Source organism: Lissotriton helveticus (assembly GCF_964261635.1).
Source record: "Lissotriton helveticus chromosome 1_1 unlocalized genomic scaffold, aLisHel1.1 SUPER_1_unloc_35, whole genome shotgun sequence".
NCBI classification, from domain to species: domain Eukaryota; kingdom Metazoa; phylum Chordata; class Amphibia; order Caudata; family Salamandridae; genus Lissotriton; species Lissotriton helveticus.
Window position 1 is genome coordinate 1405397 of NW_027611676.1, and position 23387 is coordinate 1428783.

Sequence of the window (23387 nt, forward strand, 5' to 3'; positions counted from 1 at the left end):
CGCCATCTTGAAGTGACCACGAGACGCTGACCGTGCAGCCCACGAGTGACCCTCGAAGCTGTACACCGGGGTTTGAGAAGCCCCCACCCTGAGCTACTCCTGAGCCGAAGTTCAGCCCTCCACACTCGACGAGTGCTGCGTGGGGCCCTTTGGCACGATTTGGCTCAACGCGTTGGCCCGGTCACTTGCCAGCTGGCTTGTGGTCCCTGTGCCGACGAACTACAAAAGAAGACTCGTGATTCTGGTTGCTCCAGACCCACACCAGCTCCCCTGAAAGGGAGCCCCGACTCTGACCTTCCTGGTCCGAGTGAGACGCCATCTTCCAATCCCGCGTGGATTGCTCTTACCAAGGCTTGTTTGCTCCAAACCGGAAGCCGACTGCACCGACGGTGAGAGCCTGCGTGGGACAGATCGTGACCTGCTCCTGGACGTCGCAGATGCCCCAGAGCCCACGTGACAGCGAAGAGAAGCGCCTCGACGACCACCTGATTGCGCCCGACATTGCCTGGTTCCGTCCTGGTTCCACCCTGGTCACTGCTGAGTGACCCAGACTCTGTCCCCTCTGCTTTCAGGTACTCTACAACTTGAGTCCACCCTTGGACTCCACCGGACACTTCGTCTTCACCCTGCCTGCAGCCCTTTCAGCTTCAAGCACCAAGAGCCTGCGTGTCAAAACCCGACGCCACTTCGACCCTGTGCACCCACTTCCTGTGGGTGAGGTAACTTTGCTCCGCCGGTGTTCCCACACTGGTGCACACCTCTAGGGTCTGTGTGTTAAGTTTTGTTCCTCTAGGTTCAGCGGAAGGGTCCTTAAACTTTAACTATTTGACTTTTACGCACCATTGGTTAACATTGGTGCATGCGTGCGCTTTCCGCACATCTCCCGAATCCCGAGGGCCATTCCCGACTTCAGCATTGCTTGTCCTGACTGCTCCCAGCGATTCCCTAGGCCCTAGGCCTAACCACTGTTCGAGTGGCCTCTCTTATACCACTTGTTTAGTATATGGTTTGAGTGGCCCCCTGCCCTCATCCATAATTGTGCAACTTTGTATGTTTAAACAGTGCTTTTGATTTAACGCTTGTGCCCCTTTATTCATAAAGAATACTGGGGATTGTTTTTAGTAATAAACACATATATTTTTATAATATATACTTGTGTGGTGTCCTTTCATTTGGTATTACAGGATTGTATGTGGTAAAACAGCTCGCTTAACACGACCTCTTAAGTTAAGCCTTTAGGCTGCTTAGTCCATGCTACCCCTAGGATAGCTTGTCTAATAAGGTTGACTTACAACCAGACACCATAAGGGGATTGTTTGGTCAGGTAGTAGGTGGTTCCAGAATTGGAAACATCCCCTACCAGGCCAACTTCTCACACAGAGGGCGTCTCTCTCTGCGACCACAACTCTTTAGATGGTTAAAACCAATTTCTCAGCTGAAAATCTCAATGTAGTCTCATTGAATGTCAAGGGTCTCAACTACCCAGTGAAAAGACGGAAGGTTTTTGAATACCTATCTAAATCAAAAGGGGATATCATCCTGCTCCAAGAGATTAAGCTCTCAGAGGAGGGCATAAACTTTATTAACCTGAACTGGATCTCCCACACACTCTGCTCCTCGACAAACCACAAGAAGGGAGGAGTGATCACCATAATCTCAAAAAAATCGAACCTATCTGTTACCTCACACACACACGACACAGATGCAAGACTATTAATTACCCACCTGTTAATGGACGAAGATCCCATTTATGTAGTAAACATATACGGTCCTAACTCTGATGCCCCAGACTTTTGGGAATCAGTCTCCCTAGCCATAGAGAACATCCCCCAAGATGAACTCCTAATTGTAGGCGGCAATTTCAATCTCCCAATGGACCCTTTATTAGATCGACAATCAAAATGCATGTTCCAACCTTCTCGCTCCCACAACTCACTCACTCGCCTGTGCACCAAATTCCTACTAAAGGATTCTTGGCGCCTCCAACATCCCGATGGGAGGGACTATACCTTCTACTCAGCCCCACATAATTCATACTCCAGAATTGACTATATTTTAATCTCTAGCCCTTTCACTCACCTCATCGAGGAAATAGACATCGCTCCAAAGCTGATCTCTGACCACTCCTGCATTAGCGCCAAACTTGCGTGCTCCCATTCGATTTTACCCCCAAAACACTGGTGATTTAATGAGGAAATTCTATCGGACTCTGAAAGCAAACAACAAATAGAAAACGCCATAAAGGAATACATCTCACTGAATGATTCCCCTGATATGAACACCTCCACAGTCTGGGACGCCCTGAAAGCCACAATTAGAGGGGTGATTATTGGCATTAGAGCAAGGACCAATAATAAACTTAATGTAGATCTAGACAAGCTTGAAAAAGACATCAAGATCCTAGAAACCACCCACTCGACTGACCTTGATAACAAACTGGTTTTAGAGCAACTGATCAATAAGAAGTACGAATATAACACTATTGCAAGCAGACGAGCCGGTGTTTGGGTTAATAAGTTCAAAGCCATGAAACTATGCGAAGGGAATAGAGCTGGAAAACTTCTGGCATCCTACCTGAAACACAGACAAAAATTACTCACTATTTCATCAATCAAAGACTCCGCTAACAATACACACACCAAACAAAAAAAAATTGTAGACACCTTTAAGACCTTTTATGAAGACCTCTACAAGAACAAGATGTCATTCGACCCGGTCGCTTGCACTAATTACCTAGATGCCCTGAACCTCCCCAAACTCTCTGATGAAGATAGTTCTACAATAGGGTCCCCCATCAAAGACACGGAAATCCTGGCTTCTATTAAATCACTTAAAAGCAACAAAGCCCCCGGTCCGGATGGGTTTTCTGCAAGCTTCTACAAAGCATTTGATGTCGCTCTCCCCCATGTTCTTAAAACTTTTTAACTCGATTGCCTCCTCTGGCAGTGCTTCGGAATCAATGGGCGAAGCCACTATAATTGTTATCCCGAAGGAGGGTAAAGGCACCCTTCTAACTAAAAACTTTCAGCCCATTTCGCTTATAATTCTGGACTGCAAAATGTATGCGAAAATTCTAGCGAGTAGACTTAATACCATTCTCCCCAAATTAATCAGTAACTCCCAGGTGGGATTTTTAAAACATTGTATGTCCAATGACAACACAAAACTATTATGCCATATCCTTTAGAAAGCCAAAATAATACCCACCCCAATTTTGGCCATAACCCTTGACGCTGAAAAAGCGTTCGATAGAGTATCTTGGTCCTTCTTACATCACTGCATGAAAGCCTTTCATTTAGGCTTTAATTTAGGGAATTCCTACATCAATATGGTAATGGCCCTTTATTCTTCACCGTCTGTTAGAATCGCTATCAATGGCTCCCTTTTGGACTCATTTCGTTTACAACAGGGCACCAGGCAAGGCTGCCCCCTCTCTCCAGCCCTGTTTCTCCTGGCCCTTGAACCGCTCATATCAGGCATAAAACAAAATAAAGAAATAGCGGGAGTGAGCTTCGGGGACACACAGGTGAAACTAGCTGCATACGCTGACGACATTCTAGTGGCGACAAAGAATCCAGAGACCTCCATCAAATCTCTCATGACTACCATAGAAGGATACTCGCTACACTCTGGGTACAAATTGAACCGTGACAAGTCAGAGGTTAAGCCCCTAAACGTTTATGGTACCAGAGAAATGCTGGGTGCCTCAGGTCTCACATGGAAAACTGGTTTTATTAAATACCTGGGAATCGAATTCGGCATCTCCCTTCTCAAAACACTTCATCACAAAGAATCCATCACTCTAGACAAAATTAAATCACAACTGGATGGCTGGTCCCCCCATTTTATAACTTGATGAGGAAGGGTCGAAGCCATTAAAATGATGATCTCCCCTTTAGTTAATTATCTCATTACAATGCTCCCTTTCACCTTGTCCCAGTACTTCCATCACAAATTAGATACTCTACTTTCTAAATTCCTATGGAAAGGGAAAAAGGCTAGAATTAGCATAAAAAAGCTACGCATCGACAAACCCTTGGGTGGGGTCAATCTAGCGGATTTTAAACTATACCAGATTGCCTTCCTTACCAAACAAGGCTCTTACTGGCTCGCGCCACCAGCTGAAAACATTCCTGGATGGCTAAACGTTGAAAAAGCCCTTTTCAAAAATCTTGCTCCAGCGTCCATTCTTACTGCTAAAATGAATACGGCCGGTTGCTCAATATCCATTTTTAAAAATACAAGACTTGACCTCCTAAAAATTTATAAACTCCTGACTAACCACATAAGGTGCTCTGACTGGGAGTCGCTATGGCACAGTCACTTAATAATGTACAAGGGGAAGCCACTACACAATTAGATCTGAATTAATAAAGATATATTTTTCCCACACCAACTGTTTAGTAATTCTTACCCATTCTCTTTTAAAGAACTCCAAACCAAATATGATCTAGAAGCAATAGAATTTTACAACTTTTGGAATATTAAAACAGCAAACTCCAAAGCAAAACTGTCCAAAAAGCCGCCCTCCCTCCCAAGCTCCCTAGCTGCCTTCAATAGGCTGGGCCACCAGGTCTCCAGGCTTTACAAAATCCTACGGTCACAGCATTCCAATCTCAATAAAGACCTTCGGCAGTTCTGGGAATCATACTCTTCTGTACCAATTTCAGAAGTGGAGTGGTCCAAAACCTGGGAATCAACCATGAGACACAAAATAAGCCTTACACTCTCCCAGACGAAGTTTTGGCTTCTCCACAAAGCTTTTTAGACAACGGCGCGTCTCTTTTCACACAATATTAGAGACAATGCCACATGTTGGAACTGCAACGAGAAAGATGGTGACCTTGAACACCTTTTACTAAGCTGTGTCTGTGTTACAGCCTTCTGGGACAAAGTCTTTGCATTCATTGCAAAAGTTTTCTCCTTCTCCCCCACCAAAGAGTTTTCTACCTTAGTGCTGGGCTTTACCAGAGCTGATTCGCTCTCAGATGATGACAGGGCCTTAATTGACCTTTTGTTCACCGTTGTTGTGAAGATAATTCTGAACAACTGGAAGGAGACGCGTAAAGCCTCCTTTAAATGTTGGCTAAACTGGATCACCAAGCTGAGAGGGGCTAATAATATCTCTCTCCAAAATACCCCATGGCACCCTCCTCATAGACAAATATGGATTTCCCTTGACAATTATTTTAGCGTACATAAACCCCCATGATTTTTCACCACACTTCCCAACCTTCATGCCCATATGACCGCATATACTTACCACCAAGCCTACTCTGTAACGTACTTTTCTGCTTCAGGTAATCTTTCCCAGGGAACGCTGAAGTCTGTATTACCAGTGTCCATCACCCTTGTGTAGATACTATATATGATGTTTATGACTGTTACTATGCTGCTTCCATTTATTGCTTTATTTTTGTCTTAGTCTTAATTTACTCTGATTTTCTGTGATTGTCACTCCCAATACAGATATTTGTCCATTCATTTACTTATTGTCCCTTATGTTTTTTTACTGTATGTTTTTGTTTTGGAAACTACCAATAAACATTTGTGAAATAAAAAAAACAAAAAACAAATATACTCTATGTAGGAAGAATAAGAGGCGATTTCTGTGCGTGCGTGCACAAACTTATGCTATGCAAATGTCGTGCACAGCTCTTCTGTGTGCACACAACTGCGCTGTAGAGGATACAAACACAGCAAGCATAGCTTAACAGTCTTGTGCACAACTGCGCTGTATTGGATCCATACAAGATGTGTGTGGGGGGTGTGGTCTGGTGTGTGTGTGTGTGTGTGACTGGCACACGGGTTGAAAGCAGGATAGCGCAAGTGTGCACAATTGTACTGTGTTGTAGTGTGCACAACTACATTGTACAGCAAACCAGGTAGGAGTTAACAGTGTGCAGAACTGCACCATACAGGAAGCATGAAAGGCGTAACTGTTTATACTCCGCAGCACAGCAGTCTATATAAAGCATATATGGTACTAAACTGTGTGTACAATTGTACTGTGTAAAAAAGAAAGCATGGCTCAGATGTATGCAAACATTATTTTCACACTAAGCATTTAAGGCCTAACACTATCAAATCAAATGATAGAATATTTATTAAGCGCACATATCACTCGAAAGTCTCATGGCGCTGGTGGATAACTCTGAGAAGAACTTGATTTGGTGCAGTTAGATGTCAAACAGCAATGTATTTAAATTCCTACGAAAACAGTTATGATCACTTGTGGTGCGTAGATATAAGAACAGTTTGTTCCAAAGAGACGGAGCAAGTAACGAGAAAGATTTCCCTCCACATGTGGTGGTACGGATTCTGGGAGATGAGAGGAGTGCTTGGTTGCTGGATCTCAAAGTTCTAACAGGTTGATACCAGCTTAACTTTTTGGTCCACAAATCTGGACCTTTTACGTACATATTCATATGCGTCATGCAAAGAATCTTAAAGCGTATACGTTTTCTTACAGGCAGCCAGTGTAAACGCTTCAAACTGGGTGTCGATGGAGATCTTGGTGGAAGATTAAGTACCAGCCTTGCTGCTGTGTTCTGCAGAACCTGCATCCTTGAGAGAAGGTTTTCATTGGTAGAAGATAGCAGGGCATTCCCATAGTCAATACGACTAATAATTAGTCCCTGGACTAGTGGTTTTCTTGCCTCCGTCGGAATCCACTTGAAACTTTGCGCAGGCTACGCATAAGCCAACACTCTTATTAACATGGTCTTTCATTGACAGTGTGATGTCCATTTGAAAGCCCAGATTTTGTTGGAGTAAGACAAAGGCCAAGGCTTGAGGGCCACCAATCAGGTGACCAATGCTCATAAGCCTTGCCATAGAGCATTATCTCGGTTTTTCCTCCATTCTACTGCAAGCGCTTGGTGCACATCCACTTATCAATATGAGACATGCAATCTTTGAAACAGGACTTGGTTTCCAATGGGTCTGGACCAAGGGTGACCAGGATCTGAGTGTCGTCAGCATACAACACAACATCAAAGCCATGGGATCTAATCTCTTTGGCCAGAGGGGTCACATAAAGGTTAAAGAGTGTGGGTCCCAAGATAGAGCCCTGTGGTACTCCCATCCTGACGGATCTACTACAGGAGCTGGTATTTCCTACCTGTGCTATCGTAGTTCGATCGGTTAGATAGTTTTTGAGCCACTGTAAAGCCTTTCCCCTGACACCAATCTCCCAAAGCTGATGATCAAGAATGCTGTGGGAGATGGTGTTGAACGCTGCAGATAAGTCTAGCAGAACGAGGATAGATGACTGTCCATTTTCTAGTGCCAGCCTGATATTATCAGATACCTCCAGCAAAGCTATTTTGGTACTGTGGGCTTCCCTAAAGCCAGCTTTTGACGGGTCAAGCAATCCATGCTTTCAAGATGGACAACGAGCTGTTTATTAACCAGTGATTCAAGCATCTTACTGAAATAAGGGAGCAACGATATAGGACGATAGTTGGAAAGAAGTTTTGGATCTGCAGTAGATTTTTTAAATATATTCCTGACTCTGGCAGTTTTCCATATTTTGGGAAATTCTGATTCTGACATTGATTTGTTGAATAGATTGGTGAGGCAGCCTAAGAGAGCTGGAGCTACAGTTGGAAAAAGGTCGGTGGCAAAGGGTCTGCAGGCGAACCAGATTTAACTTTTATGAAACCTTTAGTCACTTCTTCAGAGCTACACTGGGTGAATTCTTCCAAAATATGAGAGGGATCAAAGGCAGTTACTGAAAAATGTCCTGCTAATATCTTGTGCAGGGAAGGAATTATGAATAGCCATGATCTTATCATCAAAAAATTGAAAGAGAGTCTATCCAGTCATGAGAGGTAGAAATAAATCCCTCGGGTGACCTAGTGCGCTCCCAAATGGACATTTTAAATGCTTTCCAGCAATACTACACCGTGATTTATTGCACCCCGACACATCTTAGACAGGAGGCGATAAGCCACTTTCCAGACCCGTTGCCGATCCCACACATCACGGAAGCAGACAAAACCACACTGGATGCCAAAATATCGGCAGCAGACGTCTCCTGCGCGATCCGTGCGTTGGCCCGGAACAAGGCACCGGGACTGGACGGTCTACCTCTTAAATACTACAGTACCTTCTCCACCCTATTGGTCCCTTGTCTGACGGAAACGTTTGCGGATGCACTTGAGAGGAGGGAGCTGCCAAATTCTCTTTGCGAATCTGTCATAGTGACGTTTCTCAAACCACACCAAGACCCACAACAATTGTCTTCCTACCGCCCCATCACACTCCTCTCTGCCGACTGTAAAATATTGGGGAAAATTCTGACAGATAGATATGAAAAAATTCTATGACCCCTGGTCCACCTGGATCAGTGGGGGTTCGTCCCCTGCAGGAACACGTCCCAAAACATAAGGCGGATGTTTCATGTCCAGGATCTGGTGAGAGACATGTACCCTCACGCGGCCTGTATATTTCTCGATCTTGAAAAGGCCTTTGATACTCTCACGTGGCCTTACCTCTTTGCCATCCTGCGACAGGCAGGAATAGGTCTAACTCTTCTGCAGTACACGCGGCTCCTTTACACCAACCTCACATCTCGTGTCAGACTAGGCTGATACGTCTCGTCCCCATTCCGGGTGGAGAGGGGTACTAGGCAGGGCTGTCCCCTGTCACCCCTGACCTTCGCCCTGGCAGTGGAGCCCCATGCGATACGTTTGCGTCGGGAGAGGCCCACATGGGGCATTCCCATAGCGGACACAGTCCACTGCGTTTCCCTATACGCGGACAACCTCCTCCTGTACATCTGAGATATAACTGCGGACCTTTCACCCATATGGACAGCCTTGACGGAGTTCGCGGAGGCATCTGAACTCAAGGTAAACACAATTTACCCATTGCACCCGTCCGTTGAGCCACGGAAGATACGAGTGGGTGCGCAGTCTGCCCTGGAGCATGAGCACTCCCCGTTATCTCGGTGTCCGTCTGTACCACTCACCCACTGACATTTATGAGGGTAATTACCGTAAAGTGTTAGCCGGCATCAGATCGTCGGTGGGCTTCTGGAGGAGCCTCCCGATGGCCCCGATCGGTCGAGTAGCCATAGCCAAGATGATCATTCTTCCCCGGCTATTATACTACTTCACGAATTTACCAGTTATTCCACCCAGGACTTTCATTCGTGAACTAGATGCGCTCCTCCGCACACTTATATGGGGGGCTAGCGGACACCGGATAGCTCTCACCAAACTGCAGTTACCCACCACGCAGGGGGGTCTGGGCGCCCCAGCTTTCGAGTCCTATTTCCTGGCGGCACAACTCCAGTGGCTGTCGTACTGGACGGCGGGTAGGCATACCCGAGCTTCATGAAATCATCAACAGCTCCTTTGAGACTGCCTCCTTCCCCAACGACTAGAAACATGCAGAGGTCAATCAATCAATCAATCAATCAAAGACATTTATAGAGCGCACTACTTACCCGTAGGGTCTCAAGGCGCTTGGGGGGGGGAGGGGGTGCCGTTACTGCTCGAACAGCCAGGTCTTGAGCTTCTTCCTGAAGGAGAGGTGGTCTTGGGTCAAGCGCAGGTCGGTCGGGAGGGAGTTCCAGGTCTTGGCGGCCAGGTAGGAGAAGGACCTTCCTCCTGTTGTCGCTCTTCAGATGCGGGGGACGGCGGCGAGGGCGTGGCTGGCTGATCGGAGGTGGCGTTTGGGAGCGTAGAAGTTGATTCGGTTGTTGAGGTAGCTCGGGCCTTGATCGTGTAGGGCTTTGTGTGCGTGGGTGAGGAGACGGAAGGTGATTCTTTTGTTGACGGGGAGCCAATGCAGGTCTCTCAGATGTCCGGAGATGTGGCTGTTTCGTGGGATGTCGAGGATGAGTCTGGCTGAGGCGTTCTGGATCCGCTGGAGTCTCTTCTGGAGCTTGGCGGTGGTTCCGGCGTAGAGGGCGTTGCCGTAGTCCAGTCGGCTGGTGACGAGGGCCTGGGTGACAGTCTTCCTGGTCTCCGTGGGGATCCACCAGAAGATCTTCCGTAGCATGCGCAGGATGTTGAAGCACGACGAGGAGACGGCGTTGACTTGTCTGGTCATGGAGAGGGAGGAGTCCAGGATGAAGCCCAGGTTGCGTGCGTGGTCCGTCGGTTTGGGTGCGGTGCCCAGGGCGGGGGGCCACCAGGAGTCGTCCCAGGCGGAGGACGAGGAGCCCAGGATGAGGACCTCCGTCTTGTCTGAGTTCAGTTTCAGGCGGCTGGTCGTCATCCACTCGGCTACATCTTTCATCCCTTCGTGCAGGTTGGCTCTGGCGGCGGCGGGGTCGTTGGTCAGGGAGAGGATCAGCTGGGTGTCGTCGGCGTAGGAGATTATGTTGAGGTTGTGTTGGCGTGCGATGGCCGCGAGGGGGCTCATGTAGACGTTGAAGAGGGTGGGGCTCAGCGAGGATCCTTGAGGGACGCCACAGATGACTTCGGTGGCCTCTGACTTGTACGGTGGTAGGCGGACTCTCTGTGTTCTTCCGTCGAGGAAGGAGACGATCCATTCCAGTGCCTTCTCCTGGATTCCGACGTTGCTGAGGCGCTGCACTAGGGTGCGGTGGCAGACAGTGTCGAATGCCGCGGAGAGGTCTAGGAGGATGAGGGCCGCTGTTTCTCCGTTGTCCATCAGGGCTTGGATGTCGTCGGTGGCGGCGATGAGGGCGGTCTCGGTGCTGTGGTTGGCTCGGAAGCCAGACTGTGAGGGGTCGAGGGATCCATTCGTCTCGAGGAAGGCGGCCAGCTGTTTGTTGACGGTCTTCTCGATGACTTTGGCTGGAAACGGGAGGAGCGAGATGGGGCGGTAATTCTTGAGTTCGGTGGGGTCCGCTGTAGGTTTCTTGAGTAGAGCGCTGAGTTCGGCGTGCTTCCAGCTCTCAGGGAAGGTGTCGGTGTCGAAGGAGGTGTTGATAATGTCCCGCAGGTGGGGTGCGATGACAGCGTCGGCCTTGTTGAAGACGTGGTGAGGGCAGGGGTCGGTCGGAGATCCGGAGTGGACGGAGTTCATCATGCGGACGGTGTCTTCGGTGCTGATCGGAGTCCAGGCACGGAGGGTGGTGGTGGGCGGCGTTGCTGTGGTCGTGGCGTGCGTCGGTTGAATGCTGAAGCTGTTGTGTATGTCCGCGATCTTGTTGTGGAAGTAGGAGGCGAGGGAGTTGCAGAGGTCTTGCGATGGGGTGATGTCGTTGTTTCCGGCGTTGGGGTTGGAGAGCTCTTTCACGATGTTGAAGAGTTCCTTGCAGTTGTGTGCGTTGTTGTCCAGCCTGTCCTTGAATGCAGTTTTCTTGGCGGCGCGGATCAGTTGGTGGTGCTTCCGGGTGGCAAGCTTGAGGGTGGTCATGTTGTCCGGTGTTGGTTCCCTTCTCCAGACTTTCTCGAGGGCTCGGCAGTTCTTCTTGGAGCTCTTGAGTTCGTCGGTGAACCATGGGGCTTTCTTGCTGGCGGGTCTGCTGGGCGGGGTCCTCAGAGGGGCGAGTTCGTCCGCGCAGTTGCTGATCCACTTCGTGAGGTTGTCGGCGGCCTGGCTGGGGTTCGCTGAGCTGGCAGGAGGGTGCTGGCTCAGGGAAGCGGCGAGCTGGTCGGCTGTGATCTTGTTCCAGCTTCTTCGGGCAACCTGTTGCTGGTGGTGGTGGATCGTCGTTCTTTTGAAGGTGAAGTGGACGCAGCTGTGGTCTGTCCAGTGGAGTCCTGTGGCGTGGCTGAAGGCGATGTCTTTGCTGGATGAGAAGACGGCGTCGAGTGTGTGTCCGGCGAGGTGGGTGGGGGTGCACACCAGCTGCTTGAGTCCGAGGTTGGCGAGGTTGTCGAGCAGGGTGATGGTGTTGCGGTCGCTGTTGTTCTCCAGGTGGAAGTTGAGGTCCCCCAGGAGGATGTAGTCAGCGGAGGGGAGGGCATGTGGGCTGATGAAGTCGGCGATGTCCTCGCTGAATTGTGTGCGTGGTCCCGGGGGTCGGTAGATCAGGGTGCCTCTGAGGGTGGTCTTCGGGTCGATGTGGATCTGGAAGTGCAGATGTTCGGCGGTTGTCAGGGTGTCGTCGGTGTTGGTCGTGATGCGGATGGTGTCCCTGTGGATGACGGCGATGCCTCCTCCCATCTGGTTGGCGGAGCGGTCCCTCCGGGTGATCTTGTATCCCTCTGGGATGGCGATGGCGATGTCGGGCGCTGAAGAGGCGTTCATCCAGGTCTCCGTGAGGAAGGCAACGTCAGGGGCAGTGGTGTCGAGGAGGTTCCAGAGTTCGATGGCGTGTCTGTGGACGGAGCGGGTGTTGAGCAGGATGCACTTGAGGTGGTTGCTGCTGGTGTTCGGCTTGGCGGGTGCTGGTGCAGGGCAGGTCCGGATGCAGGTGAACTTGCAGGCGTGGCAGCTGAAGGGTCCGTGGGTGCGTCGTGGGGTGGCTCGGTAGCATCCTGGGATTCGGCCGGTGTTGAGTACGTTGAGGGTGGCGGCGGTGTACGTCAGGCGGGTGGGCAGAGGTCCTCGAGGGCCAGGGGTCCTGGCACTGGGCGCGGTCCAGGCGCGGACGGGCGCAGACGGGCTTACCTTCGGCGCACAATCGGCGCGCCCGCTGCGCGTGACTGCTGCGCGTTCGCACGGTCGCCATATATGGCGAACTGCGAGGGGGGGCGGAGCAGCTGCGAGGCGGGAGCGGGGAGGGTACAGAATGAAGAAAGGGGCGGGGTTAGCGTCGGTGGCGGGAAGCGGGGAGCGGGGAGGGATGAGACGGGGGCAACCAAGAAAACCAGGCAAACAGGCAATAGGGGGGGACAAAATAACAATTTACAACAGTATACAATTTAAACAATAAACAGTGGTAGAAGGCAGGAAAGCGAGCACAGACCACGCCGCTCGATGGCAGGGGGCGTGGTCACGCGGCGGCAGCCGGAGCAGAGAGGCAGGCAGGCGGGGAGGCACACGCAGCAGCTGGTGGCCGTGCGGCGCGGGGGTGTCCTAAACTAGGTCACACTCACCTGCGTCGCACGGTCGCCATATATGGCCAAGTGCGAGGGGGGGCGGAGCAGCTGGGAGGCGGGAGCGGGGAGGGTACAGAATGAAGAAAGGGGCGGGGTTAGCGACGGTGGCGGGAAGCGGGGAGCGGAGAGGGATGAGACGGGGGCAACCAAGAAAACCAGGCAAACAGGCGCGCCGCGGCCAGGGCGACTGACGCTGGAATCTGGGGACCACAGTTCGATCCCCGGCTCCGGCAGCAGGTTAGCCCAGCACCATGTGACTCTGGGCAATAGCTCGCTTAATCTTCCCGATGGCCCCCAGCGCCTAGAGACCCTTACGGGTGATTGTGCGCTTTACAAATGTGGACTTTTTACAGGCAATAGGGGGGGACAAAATAACAATTTACAACAGTATACAATTTAAACAATAAACAGTGGTAGAAGGCAGGAAAGCGAGCACGGACCACGCCGCTCGATGGCAGGGGGCGTGGTCACGCGGCGGCAGCCGGAGCAGAGAGGCAGGCAGGCGGGGAGGCACACGCAGCAGCTGGTGGCCGTGCGGCGCGGGGGGTGTCCTAAACTAGGTCAACCCTCTCCTGAAAAAACCCACGGCTGACCCAACCAACCTCAAAAACTACAGACGGATCTCCTTACTCCCGTACCCAGCAAAGGTCATCGAAAAAGGCATCAACAGCCAGCTTGCATCCTTCACAGAAGAAAACATCAATGACCCCTCTCAAACTGGCTTCAGGAAAAACCACAGCACCAAAACTGCCCTTCTCGCCGCAACAGACATCCGCTCCCTCCCTGACAGAAGAGAGACTGTGGCCCTCATCCTCCTGGACCTATCCACAGCCTTCAACAGTCTCTCAAAGCACCATAGTCCACAGACTACATGACGCAGGAATCTGGGGCATGGCCCTCAGCTGGATCCGCTCATTCCTCTCTGGCAGGACATAGCAGGTCAGGCTCCTGCCCTTCCTCTCAGATCCGAAACTGACCACCTGCGGAGTTCCCCAAGGATCCTCCATCAGCCCCAAACTGCGACTATATGGCTCTGCTCGCACCCATCGTCAGATCCCATGGTCTCAACATTGTATCCTACACAGACGACACCCAACTCATCCTCTCCCTATCCAACGAACCAAACATCTTCATACAAAACTTTCAAGAAGGGATGGAAACTGTCGCTAGGTGGATGAAGAACAGCTGGTTACAACTCCACACGGACAAAACCGAAATACTCATGAAGGGCCCACACCCGATGCCTGGAACGACACCTGCAGGCCCCCCACCCTTGAGAACCCACCCTCCCACACCGCCCACGCACGCAACCTTGGAATCATCCTGGACTCCAAACTCAAAATGGACTGTCAAATCAATGCTGACTCCTCTCGTATCCATACCTTCTGCCTCCTACGAAAGACCTTCAACTGGATTCCTCTCGAGCACAGAAAGACCGTCACCCACACCCAGGTTAGCAGCAGACTGGACTACAGTCATGCACCCAACGTCGGGATCAACAAGAACCTTACCAGCAAACTCCATAACGCCTCCACCAGACAAGTCCTCAAACTACCATGTCATTGCCACATCACCCAACACCTGCGGACACTACATTGGCTCCCTGTCGAGAAGAGAATCGCCTTCAAGTTCTCACTCACGCCCACAAAGCCCTCCACAACACCGAACCCGCCTACCTGAACCACCGCCTCTCGTTCCACGCACCCCAAAGATCCTTCCTCTCAGCCCAGCTCTCCCTTGCAACGGTTCAGCGCATTAAGAAGACCAGAACAGCAGGTTGCTCCTTCCCCTTCCTCGCAGCCAAGGAATGGAACACCCTCCCTCTCCACCTCTGGCACACAAACCCTCTACAAGTTCATGAAGGACCGCAAGACCTGTCTCTTTGACGAATCACTGTGAACTTCCAGGAGCCTCCCCAGCGCCTTGAGACCCTCTCAGTTGAGTAATTACGCTTCACCAACCCGTTGATTGATTGAAACTGGTGAAAAGGTTTAAAGCCCTCTCTCTGGCAAGGAATATTCTGTTTCTGCAGGTCAAACACAAAGGTTATAACTAATTCACATCCTTTCTTACCACTTGGGTCAGTACTGTTCCTAACCAGAGGTGCAACTAGAGCCATATTTCGGGGGGGGGGAAGGGGGCTAAGAAAAAATTTCGGGGGGGGGGGGTGAAACTTTAAGCAGTAGGTAGAGTGGCGCTGCAGGGGCTCATAGAAAGGGGGAAATATCAGCAAAGCCTCTTTAACATGCACATGGTCTTTTAAAGACCTGTGAAGGGCTCGGGTGCAGCTGTGTGTGTGCCCGGGAGCTGTCTGAGTCCGGGCTGCCACACAAGACGGGGGGGGCTGAAGCCCTTTGATTCCAATGGGTGTTGCGCGCCTGTTCCTAACCCATTACCAATTGCAGCAATAGTTACTACACCTTTCAAGATTGAAACCACATTCAGGCGGTGCACTACAAATGTCTTTATTTAGTTCACTAAACCCTTCCCAACACTACTGGCAATTCAAATGTATACGTATTATTTAGCAGTTGCCTGACAGTGTAAGCATTTTCTAGAAAGATATTCACAAACGTTGTGTAAAATTCCACGAGGTATAAAAGCGCCCCTGTATCTTCTTTACTTTTGGACGGAGGGGCAGTGTTAATTGACTCCATCAACTTCTCCTTTGGTTTAATACCTTCCCGGCCAACTTCTTGCCTCAGACATGCCACATCACCCTTAAGTGGTCAAAGCTTTTTGTTTGAAAACTCCCAACCAACTCCTTCGAATTTTTATCGTGCCCATTTTCATGGTAGTGATTTTGTGTGTATTGGCGAAAAAAGTGCAATTAAAAATACCTCCTTTCCTGTGTACCGTATTTTATTAGCCATGAAGGGGTAAGGTTAAAAACTGCGTGAGGTGCTTGGGTGGATGTATTAATGGCCAACTGTACCTAAATGATTATTGTGTTGGTGAAAAGTACAGACTGTCAAGGCCAGCCTGCTCCGCTCTCCAAAACAGACTTCAGGCAGTTTTAAGTAGACACATGCGCAAGAGCCTGTTGGCAGCATTGATGGAACTGAAAGTTAAGCAGTATGGGCAGAGCTGCTGGCAGCCCGATTCTGCAATAATTGGGGTCCTCTGACAGGGATGTGGAATTCCTATAGCGCGGAGGGATAGATTATATGAAGTGGATTTTGTTACATGACAGTGGATTTATAAGGCATTCTATTACTTTCTATAGCCCTGCTCTGGGCCAGCCCACAAATTACAATTAAAAGAGTCACATTCCAATGCAGCTCTGGGTGTATACAGCATCAACCCTGTACTCCCGAAGCCGCTTGTCAGCACTGGGTGTATACAGCATCAACCCTGTACTCCCGAAGCCGCTTGTCAGCACTGGGTGTATACAGCATCAACCCTGTACTCCCAAAGCTGCTTGTCCAATATCAGCTACCTTTTACCACTCCTCCCTTTCCAAGTCTTCACACTGTGCCGACTTGGAAAGGGAGGGGATGCCGCATTTGCAAGATGGTCTTGTGCTCTAAACAGAATACACCGCACATGCTTCTGAGCCTCATGTATTCTGTTTACAGCATTAATGCAGAGAAAGAGCTACAGCTGGGCCTCTTAGAAAGGCAGCGTCGTGGACTGTTGGTGTGCAGAGCCTCCGGCTCCCCAAAACATACCCTCATAAACATCAGCTTCACTTGTAGTACAATACATTCACTGGTTTTATGCCTCACCACTAACCACTTTCAAATTCCACCAGCCGCCACTGCACTGCTGTGTCCCCAACTGACATCGGTCACAAAATGGTTGAATTGTGGAAACATGTTGAAGATTTTGGGAGAATTCATCATCTGACATTTGAACCCCAGATCTCAATGTAGCTAATCTGCACTGCACTGGCAGCATCCTGCCTGAAATTAGCATCTGGATGGTAAAGATCACTATAGTGCATTACTACTGGGCAGTTATTCCCCTAATCTAATATCTGTCAATAACTCATGAGACTCATGGGGAATAATTGCTTCCTTGCAAATTTAGAAAAGTACGAGGAGCATTGTTGACAGGATAATAGATCTATAATAACGTTAAAGGAGCTATGATAAATTGATATCTTTAATTTCAATATCGAAGTAACACTTGTCAAATTATTTCCCACCCCAGATATGAACCACTTAAAACTCTGTACTGGCATTTGACACGCCGAAACAATGCCAAAAAGGGTTATATAGGACTAGTGTGCAAAAAGCAGTGTCTCTATCTCTCTCAGAAAATAGGAAATAATTCAGTTGGGTAAATTAACGTGTAAGACAAATACTAACAGTTTTCTAAAGTGTCCTAATGGAGATTCCTTCTTGCACATGCTCTCTGCTCAAATGAACTCTCACTTCTGGGCACCCGCTGAGAATAAGAGAGTGGATTTTGTCTAGAATCACACAACTGAATCAAATGGAGAATCCAGGTTTCAAAGGATGTCTCCCTATACTATCATCAGCAACCTGTCCACTTGCCCATATCTTGGCGGATGTTCTTCCTGTACAGCATTATTTTGGCAAAAACAATAGAATAAGCACTTTATGATCGTGACGGAGATGTACTGAAAGTAAATAAATATTAATGTTCCAGGATAAAAAGTGTAATGGATACTGCTCTACCTGTCACAATAGTTGTCATTGTTAAACAAATTGCATAGGTTTTGTCAGAAACTTGACAGTTCACACAAATAAGTTATAGTCTGTTGAACATGCAAACACCACTTGACCTACACACAAATTAAGGATTAAGCAGAGGTTTGGACTCACAAGTATCTGCTGTACTCTTCAGCACCTGTCACTGTTTCAAGTTAAACACGGAGGTGGGCGTCCACTGTGAGCACGAGCCCGGCTCTGGCTCGGGTCGGCTCGAGGTTCTGTTGGAACCTCAGGGCCACAGGGAGCCGGTTTTTGCTGCCATTCTTGCTCTACTCTGAACGTGACTTTGAAACTTGGGAACCAGGTGCGACTCTTGGCATCAGCTCGACATCCTGTGACTCCGGGCAAATACTTTAATCTGAAATAAATGAATGTGACCTTGTGTAAAAAGTAACTAGTGGAGGGTAAAGTACTCGAATAACTTCGGGTAAGTGCAGAAAAAGGTAAAAAACAACTCCTTGACATTAAAAAGGAAATACGAATAAATACTCACTTAGTGGCCGATTTTTACACGTTGAAACCAGAAATACTGGACAAACCGCAGCTTCCCAGCTAAAATTGTGTGATCTTAGGCACATATTTAATTTCACCAAAACTCCCTTTACTGCATAATTATGGATTAAAGTGTCTTCAAAGACGTGAGTTCAGGATGCCCCTGTATAACAACCTGTCTTTGATTTCATGGACCTGAATGTTGCCGGATATCGACCTGGTCCACACACAGGGCTGACGTGGCACGGGTCTTCCATCTTAGTTCACTAATGACTCCATGGCAACATTTTAAAAGAGGGAGATCTATAAATAATATTAAGGAGAATGTATTTTCCCCTCATTACCTTCTATTGAACAGAGGCAATTTAAGGGGGGAAAGAGACGAAGAGAGGTTCGGTTTCGCTCGAGGAGCCGAGCCAGGCACCGGGCTCGAGCCAGAGCCGAGCAAGAGACTGGGCTCGGGCCAGAGCCGAGCCAGAGACTGGGCTCGGTTTTCCCTGTTGCCCTGCTGCCTCTCCCGCTTCTCGCGGCCGCACCCTCCCCAGCTCTATGGCGTCGAGGCCCGCACATGGAACCCCTCCCTGCCCTCCTCACCTGCGGCGCTTCTCTCTCGGGGCTCAGCAGCTGACACCGGACACAGGGAAGAGGCATGGAGGGCAGAGAGGGGCGCAGTGCGCATGCGCGGAGCGAAGACACTGACCACCAGGAAGAGCCCCGCCATTGGAGCATTCCCGGAAGAGGAACACGCGGGCAAAGGTCGCGGTGCCGTTTGAGACGCGTAACTTCCGCTCTGCCTCGACTCTCAGCTCTCTTGCTCTCATGAGGCATGTCCTCGTTATAGTGAAGGAAACTTGTGCTTCTGTTATGAACGCGGAGGCGAGGATTGTGCACAAAGTTATTCACTTTTTATTCACGGCAGTTTGAAAGTTAAAAAGAAGTTTAAATGACACTGCCACACTACAACTCCCATGAGTCCGTGGGACGTGTCCATGACAACCATCAACCAATAGCAGCGCAGTCCGTCAATGCAGCCATCTCTCCTGCTGCCTGCAGGCCTTGACTCTCTGCATCCCTCCATCCTGGAAGCAGAGCCAAGGAATAAACAAACCCTTTATTCATCCAGTGGAACAATTTATCAAAACCACATACTTCCTGTGACTCAGAGTTGGGAATATCCCGACAATATTAAAACATATACCTCCTGTAATCCAGGGCAGTGGGAGGGTAACATGAAATGAAATGAAAAGGTTCTTTTATATAGCGCATGGCGACCCAGGAGCATCCCAGCGCTGTCGTGGTTACCAGATTTTCATTATTTTGCAAATGCATTTAAGGAATCCCAATATGCAATTCCTTAAATGCAATGTTGGAAGCACCTAAATTGTGCGATTTTGGCTTAAGGAATCCCAAATACCCACCAACTTCAGGTTGGTCGTAATTTGTGATTTCTTTGAAAAAAGCACTTTTTTGCATTTTTCAAAGTGCCATGTGGCGCACACGCATGCACTTAGGGAATGTTGTGCACCACATGTGCACACATGCTTATTTCAGGGGTGCGATAGAACAACGAGGACAAGACCTCAGGCAGGTACTGGTCAGGGTAAATGCCCTATGGGATAAACAACACGTTCTTGATGTTTAGAAACCCCTCTCCCACCCACCTAGTAGGTGGCATGCTTCATCATCGGGGCCCAGCTGGATCACCGAGTGTGAACCAGCTGGGCTGCAACGCCTGTCTACAGCGGAGCGGGATTTGTTGTGTACAAGTGAACAGTGCTATGTGAAGTGAGTTATATGTTAAAAATGCCTATAGGAAATACCCTTTTAAAAGTTTTAATTGAAGGGACCTATGGCATAGGTAAAAACTGTAATCGGATATGTTTGAGGAGGTGATGCCCCTCAATATCCTAGAAAAGGTGTAGGTCAACTAGTTTCAGCCTTCGTCGATAGTCGTGAGTCTTTCATCAGGACCAATAGTGAGCCTGGCCATAAAAGTAGAGTAGCCACGGCGGTGTGTCTAATATATCAACGCGCACCCTAAAGCGCATTGTGTATGTAGTGGGTCGGTATACTTACTGATTCCATTTGTAAAGTACCTGAAAAGGAAGCAATGCGAAGCATATCTTACCAACATTGATAATGTAAACAGTATTGTGCTTATGGTGAGTTAAAAATGACCAAGTGAAGGTACCTGCTATATACAAACTCAAACGAGTGCTGTATGCACGGGCACACTAGAAAAGAATGACCTTGCGTGGCTACGATGTGCCAACGTGGGCTTCTATCTGTTACTGACGTGAAGTTTTACGGTGCTTAGAGATAATACTATGGCACATCCTGTGGCGATGTATCTCTAAATGGTTAAAATGTTAAAATAACATAACGAGCGCGTGATATCAGAAGTTTGGGAATCAGTGGCACATGTGCAAAGATACTACAAGACAGACCAACAGATAACAAAAAATAGAATGCTCACGTTGTCTTTACGTGTAAATAGCTACATGGATCCTGACTCACGTGTGGAGTATTGGGGGACCCTGTGAATGGAATTGCAAAGCTTTAAGGAAAAAGGCGCCCACATATATTGAGCAACGATGGCCAATCGTCAGGGGTGCCTTGCCTAATGCGATCAATAGTGGAAGCGGTCATTACTCACGTTTGTCTCCTCAAATGAAACCATCAAACCTAGTACGGAGCACAGGACCCGGCAGCTCAGCGGTTCCGGGAGCTCGTACTAACAGGAAATGTGTGAAGTCACGTGATCGCAGTGGCGGGTCACGTGGTCTAGAAAGGCTAGAGTGCTAACCCTGAACAGCGTGATGGCTGCAGGGGGATGTATTTACGCAACTAAAGAAGCGTTGCCAGTTAATGCGAGTAACGGAACTTCTAATGTAACTCCTAGGTGGGAAGGACAGCGCCTCGATGTATCGACGCAGGCGCCCTGTATAGAGTTGTAAACTTACTGTAAAGCGTTTTACATGTGACACATTAATAAAATATCATCAGCACAGGGAAAGACAATAGTGCGTGATAAGGCTCTCGTGGGTAGGCGCTCTAAAGAGGTGCTATCGGTTAAAATAACAGGCTGCTCGATATGGGAGACATGGTAAACCCAGTATGATTAGGTGGCAGTCTGCATGGTATGAGAGGCATGGCAAGCATTGTAAACACTGTAAGTATAATACCGGTGTCCTACAGAATGTAAAGGTCGATGTGATTAAAAACTGGAGTGGTGCACTAGGGACCCAGTTATGTGTCTAAGGGAACCCATAAGAATTAACAATAGAGAATACACATTTAAGAATTAGGTGGAGGGCTAGACTATGGAGGCAAAGAGATTGATAGACCTGGTAACAGATCAGTTGTCTGAATTAAGAGGGCGCAGAGACCGCCTTGATATTAGTTTAATGTCTTTGTATTGAGTTCCACGGTACGTCATCATTGAGCCCTGAAACGTGGGTCCAGAGTCTATAAACCCAACTTTGTTCTTTTCTCAAATAGGGCATTTTGTAGGTTGTGTCTATTACTCTCTAGTTGTTCTATGACAACCCACGTCATGTCATTAGTGGTATGTCCTGTGCTTAGAAAATGATCCGTTAGTTTAGTAGTGTTACGCTTGCAACGAATGTTGCTTCTGTGTTCGCAAATTCTTGTTTTAACCTTTCTGGAGGTCATGCCAATATATCTGAGGCCGCACGGGCATGTGATCATGTAAATTACATTTGCTGAATTGCAGTTCGTATGTTTCCGGATGTGCCAAATCTTTCCTTGTTCGAGATTCAGATTTTTGGTAGTCTTGGTCAGGTGGCATACGCTGCAATTACCGCATGCGTAATGTCCCGTGATATTTGGCATACCCCATGAATTGAGCACTGTGGCTTCTCGGGTCGGATTCTGTCTTGGACGAGTGGATACCAGGCTGTCTTGAAGATTTTGCGATCTTTTGTAGGAGAATAGTGTTTTTTCCCACTGCAATTTCCCTGAGGTCAGTATCCTCCAATTGGCCTGGATGATCTTAGCCACTTTGGTGTGGTAAATAAATAATTAATTACCGGTTCTATTTTTGACAAGATATACAAATAACAGATAGCTCAATAAATAAGAGTCAGGATTCGAGGTATCTTGAGTCTTACAGGCTTTAATAAGGCATAAAGGACAGGAACAGGAACGGGATAGCCTGTACGGAATTAGGATGGCAGCTGCCGGGGGCAGGAATGGCAGGATCGCATGAGCATATTAACAGTACATGGTATATATACATTACATTTACAATAGCATTCAATACAGTAGGCGTAGCAGTAGGCGTGACTTGTAGCAGTCGCGAAAGATAAGGCATAAGTAGGTGTAACAAGAGGCGTGTACAGGGCGTATACATAGACATGTGATATGAACGTCACAGAAGTGTCATGAAATGGGCGGAAACATGGAGGGGGCTACCTGAGGAGCTGGGACCTCTAACCTAGTGGTGCGCGCAAACGGGCAATGACGTGTTACTAGGGAGAACTGGGGGCTATGACTTCTGCGCTAGAAGAGGAGACTAAAGTCTGCGGAGTCAGGGCGACATGTACCTAAGGCATATCTAGTATCTGGTGTTTGGAGAACATGTTGATAGAATCCAAAAGTTATCAGGGTAAAGGCTACTTGATACTAAGACTGGTGCATGCATAATTCTACATGTATTACGTGTGCTAGGAATATTCTATGAATATTAATACAGTATTTCTCTTACATGGAGACAGAAAGGCTAGACCATAGCTGAAACTGTTGATGCGATTCAGTAGCTTAGGAATGCAGAGAAGGAGGGCTGGACTGATAACTAGAAGCATAACATACTCTTGGCAGACAGGCAGGCAGAGCCAGGCCGGGCCGGGCACTGCGCGAAAGGAAGTGAAGGGTCAGGGATGCAGGTGGGGGCTGTATCGCTCCTCGGAGAGGGTTCAGGAGACAAGAGCTTGAGTCTGGTGTCCGGGCCCTTTTGAGGCCTAGAAACGGGGACATTTACTGAATTAACGTGCACACTGTGAAACATGGCAACATAGGCCTAATACTCGTTGCTTTCACGAGAACTGGAAACTGGCATACTAGAGCTGGACACAACTATAATTGCGTCTTTAATCGATCATAGGGGGATACATGCATAACGATCATGCACATATAACATAAGATGAGGAACACGTAGGCACATACAACATGGCAAAATGTACTTTTCCACATTCCCTCCTTGTGCCCTACGTTTCCA

The 23387-nt window shown here is 48.7% G+C and overlaps 1 protein-coding gene across 1 annotated transcript in view; it reads right to left on the reverse strand.

Annotated features, from left to right (window-relative positions):
* The window catches only part of LOC144805951 (uncharacterized), a 36065-nt gene extending 17293 nt beyond the window's left edge, over positions 1–18772 (reverse strand). The window contains exons 1-2 of the mRNA XM_078672411.1: positions 18743–18772; positions 17768–18014 (exon numbers count right to left, since the gene is read on the reverse strand). The gene's annotated coding sequence lies outside the window, so the exon portion shown is untranslated. The remainder of the gene's footprint in view (positions 1–17767; positions 18015–18742) is intronic.
* Between the last annotated feature and the right edge of the window lie 4615 nt (positions 18773–23387).